The sequence below is a fragment of the Bactrocera neohumeralis genome, chromosome 2 (assembly GCF_024586455.1).
Source record: "Bactrocera neohumeralis isolate Rockhampton chromosome 2, APGP_CSIRO_Bneo_wtdbg2-racon-allhic-juicebox.fasta_v2, whole genome shotgun sequence".
NCBI classification, from domain to species: Eukaryota; Metazoa; Arthropoda; class Insecta; order Diptera; family Tephritidae; genus Bactrocera; species Bactrocera neohumeralis.
The window spans coordinates 32,307,538-32,313,537 of NC_065919.1; positions in this window are offsets into that span (position 1 = coordinate 32,307,538).

Genomic DNA, 6,000 nt, shown 5'->3' on the forward strand with positions numbered 1-6,000 from the left:
ATTGTTTAACAATTTGAAAGTTCTATACGCTCCTTGAATATAATACATACTTATATACGCGTATACATGCATGTGTACAAGTATATACTTAAACGATAGGCGTTTTCTTTATGCACAAATGTCACACATGATGGAACTGCTTCCTTTGTCCCTTTTTAATTGTATTTGCCAACGAAAGATGATAGATACGCGTATATGTTGCACTGAAAAGTGAAATGGTTCGTGTCCTGATGTCAAGATATTAATTCATTTGCCCATATCGGGGAGTTGCTATTTCTGTTTATTTTTTGTAGAATTTGCCTTCGTTCTTTGAAAAGTTGCATCGGATTTGCGGTTGCCCATGCGCTCATAGAAAACGCACACATGTTCGTCATCGCATTGATGAATTCATTGTTTTCTTCTCGCTCATAATTTGTATACAAGTAATATACTCGTATTCGACTGAACTTATGTACTCGTATCAACACACATACGGTCTTCTATGCATTCATGTGTGTTCAACTACATTATTTGGGCAACGAACAATCGATTCACTGAGTTGTCTAAAAAGACGGATTCATCACGCACAATTAGCAAATGATGTTGCATATTACTATTATCAAATCCATTTTTAAGGTTTTCTTTCCATTATTTTCATATTTGAAACGAATACTTAATGCACTTACGAGATTCTCAATACTTCATTAGATGCATTTCGGGTTGACAGTTGGCGCCCGCTATATCAGATGTCTCGGGAAATCCGATTTTCGATTCTACCAAGGAATTTTAAGCGCTGCATGAAATAAGTACTGGGGTTTGAGTGAAGAATTTCTTAGTTAATTGAATTGACGAACTGGAAACATATACTAATTCCATTGCTCCATATACATACATATGTACATATGTACGTATGTATGTGCTTATAAAAATTCTATTTTGTTAAATACTTTTGCAAAAAACGCTCATACTCACACAAATTAGCACAGATAAATTTTTCAAACATTTCGTTAACTCAAGCAAACTAAAAAAAAATTGTTAACTCCACCATCACCCATCTGCTCAGTGATTGGCTCGGCACAATAGGCTCATTTGGCTAGCTGGCAGTTGGCATGTGGCTGAAGTGCGCCTGAAGTGCTCCTTTATTCCACAGAATGACCGAATTCCCTGACCCCTACTTTACATTAACAAACTGCAATAAATACGAATAGATGATAGGGACACTGCCATTCACATACATTCATATGCTTAGAAATACTTATGACCATAAGACGCTGACACACATTCGCACATACATATGTATGAATGTGATTTCTGTGCGTACAACAAATATAATGACAAAAGAGTCAACCACCAGCTTGCGACCTCAGGGTGCCAGCGGAAGGGAAATTGTAGAGAAGTTGATTGCGGAGATGGACATAGTTTTTATTTGCCGTCTTTTGCAGTTTCGGGTTGTTTTCTTCATTTATCTCCGATTGTGGATTGTTTCTGAGGGATTTTCTTACTATTCATTGTTCACACTCATAATAGGTAAGATAAAAATAGCAAATTTTTTGTACCCATTTAAAAAAAATCTAATAGTTGCAACAATAATACAAGTACATATATGTAAGTATATGTATGTACATATATCGGAAATGCAAGCCTAACAAAGAAATCAACAAAAAAGTAGTTGGATAAAATGAAAAGGTGTAATTTAGGTTTTGTTACTTGCGCATTTATGGTCTATTTATAATATCGCAGTGTGTTCGGCATATACATATGTATGTAGGTATTTTGTGAGGGAGAAAACATCGGCTTGTATCAGCTGCATTATAATTTATGGATAAAGTTAACATCCTTATTTTGCGGTCAATGAAAACTAAAGGTAAAACGTTTGCCTATTTACTTGTACATTTAGAATAGTAAAATGTAGTAGTATGTACATATATACATACATACTTATGCATACATATCCATATGTGTCTTCATATTCACGGACGAAGGCACGCAGAGCTACTCTATTTCAAGTGCAGTACCGTGAAGTTCGGTTTTAGACTCCAAGCTATGGAACCACAAGTATGATGGAGTGCTAAGATTACATCAATCCAAATCGGTAATACATACTAATCACTAATGCGGGTTGAACTCTTTGTGGTAGCAATGTGGAAACGTCTTTCTTTGGATTCCGCTCATCTGGGAACACCCATGAAGTCGCATTTTTTTACCATTTCTCCCGACTAATCGACGGAGCCTTTTTTGAGCGATTGGCAAATTGTGTGGGATCCAACGTGAAAAATGTTCAAAATTCTATGCAATATTGAATGTATGCTGCTGGTCACATGACGATCTGGCAATAATAGTTTGTGCACAGCATCAATAGTTTCTGAAACATCAACTGATTTTGGACCACCTCCACGAAAGCCGTCTCTGAGTGATCTACGACCTCGATTAAATTCACCATTCCATTGATAAACACTGATCCTTGATGGAGCGTCACCGCCAAAAACTAAATTAAGTTCATTCATTAATTCACGTCAAATTTTGTAAAATGTAATCGCTTGAAAATGTTTGCGGTTTAATTTTATTTTTTGGCCGAGATGCATGTATCAAGTTACTGTAAGCAACACAAATAACGGTTGTTTGTCAAAAGGTTCGGAATATGCACAATAGGGTGCTTCAAAAAAAATTTTGATTTCTTTTCTAAATGTTATTGATTGACAAAAAAAAATCCTCCCTCAAGCCATGCGCAGTAGCTTAACTTAACAATTCGCGGGAATTTTTAAAGTTTGAAAAGGCTCTTTTCTGAATATGAGTTAAAAAAAATTCCAATCATTTTTTTGAAGCACCCTAATGCACAATCAAAAATGTCAAAATTTACGATGAAATATAAAAGGCAACCTACGTAATAGAACGGTTGGGGGTTGGGGATGGTTTGCTCGCAAATTGTTTGAGTTTGCCCAACAGTATTAGTTAAAAGTATTAAAAAGCTTGGTCATAAATTTCTTCAAATTATGTTGAAAAAGTGTAAGAATCGGCACATAATTGGATTTTAAAGATCTGATCTGAACAAGGCGGTATCGACTCATTGTTTTTCGCTAAAAATGTTGAAGAATATTAAAAAGGGTGATAGTGATAACCTTATGACCTAATTAAAATTGTTAATGGCGATTACAAAAAAATTTATAAAAAGTTTGGAAAAAGGTGAAACACTGATTGTTGTTTTATTTAATAGAACAATTACTCGTTAATCATTGCTAATGATTCCAGCTGACTATCTTATCCTTTTTATGAACTAATTGAGTAAAAATTAGGATGCCGTTATGAAATTGGGTAGACGTGATCTTTGGCCAAAAAGTGAAGACAAGTTCGTGGATGGGCGTACTTGGATCAATGCCACATCCATTAAACGAACATTTTTAAAGTGCCATAACTAAAGACTATATTAAGATATAAAACTATAGTTTGACACAGGAGACACAGGTGAGGTAAAAATTTCGAAAGAATGAACGCTATCTAATGTACATAAGTATCTCCTAATCCACTAAAGCTATAACAACAAAATTTGCTCAGGACAAATCACTTAAGCACTCCAATCGACGCTATAAAAAAGGATGATATCGGTTGTTAATCTCGCTCCCTCTTCAAAGAACGATTCCGTTAAAAAGCACTAAATGCATGATAAATTAATAAATACATTCGTCAGATGCATTCAACTTTACACCTGGAATGATAAGGACTTTTTATGAGCCGCGGTTACACCCGGAAAATGGAGAATGGGTGTGACTCCGCCACTTTTCGGTGAAAAGTCATATCTCAGGACCTTTTCGATCGATATCGACCAAATTCTACTTCCTACTACTTTCTAGTAAACAATTAAAGAACCAATGAGTGTATTGGGATAAAACTTTACCCGAAAAGTGCACTTTAAGTAGGCAATCTTATGATCAAAAGCTGTCCAAATAGGACCAAAATGATGCATCTTTGTGTGTAAAATCAATAAAATCGGGTTAAAACTTGTCCTGGATCTCATATAACCTACAAAACTTATTCGCACGAAATTATTTCCGTGTTTGATTCTGGCAAGTTGCAAGAGTACGAAATGTTCGGTTACACCCAAACTTAGTCCTTCCTTATTTGTTATATTATGAAGTCCTGTGAGATATTAACTAAATAATTAATATCGGTTCAACATAAAACAGTCTTATACTAGCTCGAAATATATAATTAGAAAAATAGGTCAAGGAGAAAAGGCATTTATTTTATGTTCTTCCTTAAGGAAAACTAAGTTCGGGTGTAACCGAACCTTTTATACTCTTGCAACTTACAGGAATCAAATCCTGCGAAATTCTTTCAAACTTTATATTAAAGAATTAATCATATATTATTGGATAAAATAGTGAATGGTTAACAATCAAATTTGGTATCTTCTTGACATATATTGATGGCAATAAAGTCCGCCTTAGTTTTATCGATATATTTTGGTTCATATTTTCAAATACATACATACATATATCAAATTTACTATATATAATACATATATCTAAATATGTACATACGATCTTAACCCGACCGAAGAGGCTAAATTTAATATATCGAGTTATTGTGGAAAACGTTAGTCAGAGGATCGGAATTCATTATATTAGACCGAGGTCTAGACCAATTCCATGTTAACTCAGCGCTAAAACTCAGAATTTTTAAGAAAACTTATCTATTTAGTTTCATAAAAATATTACATTGTGACCAACCTTTTAAATACAGGTACAGGGAAGACGGAAATCATTTTATGGGAGGCGTTGCGGTTTCAAGGGAAAAACAGAATTTATTTCCGAATTTATTTGATTAACATGGATTGCGTAGTTTTTTTCGGACCTCTTGTACGTTATTGAGCACACTTTTGACAATATATGTAGAGTAATTTTTTTTCGTCACTTTTTTAGCTCCTAAACTATAGACGCGTTTTTTTCAAAACTACTTTTTCAAAGTCCGTGTTCACTGTCATTTCAATACTACTTGACCGATTAATTTCAAACTGTGTACACATTTTTAACACATATCATACCGCCCCCCAACGTTTAGTAATTTTTTTTTACATTAACGGTATTTTCCACCCACAGAATGGCGGAATTTTTATCGGAAAATAACAGTTACACTTCTGGAGGAAGCTCTGTTACCGGCTTATGCTTCAATATTTCTTCATGAACCGTTACCCTATATTGTCAAAAGTGTGTACAATAATATACATACAAAAGGTCCGAATTAAATTACTCAATCCATATTTAAGAAATATATTCCAAAAAAAATCTATTGTTTTTACCTTGACTTTACTGCCTTATGGGGTATATTGGGGCAGAGAAATGCACACATTTTGACATCGCTGAGGTATACTCGATAATATATTTTGAAACAATTTTATATATACATATGTAAACAATGCTCATTGAATGACATATTCGACATAAAACTTAGTAGTTGGGCAGAATTGACTTGATTTATCTGTTTTTGCTAATACTACATACATTTAGCATGCTTCATAGTAATAAAATGGTACCAGGATTTCATTGAGGTACCTCACATACAATCATCCATCTATATGGAGTAAAGGCAGCCGGATGTTCGAAAATCCTGATATTAGTTGTATAAGGACTAGGTCAAGTTTTCGCCAATTTTATTCATTTTAGGCACAGAGATAAACTGTTAATGTCTACAACACGCTATCTCATTTTCACTGACATAAATATTTACCGGATTCAAGCTATTTTTGACGCACAGTTTTTAACAATATCGTTATATGGGGACTGGGCGCGGTTATCATCCGATTTCAAATATTTTTATAGTATACATATGGTGCTTACGGAATTTGTTCTGAACAACACGTTCATTCAAAATAAGGTTTTTCAAAATAAGGTGCCACTTAGTAATGGGATTCGATGTGCCAAATTACAGTTTTATATCTTAATTGAATGCTTATTTATAGTACTTTATTTGATTTCGTTTAATGGAGCTTTGTGAGCTTAGAAGTGGTGCGATTACGTCCATCTACGA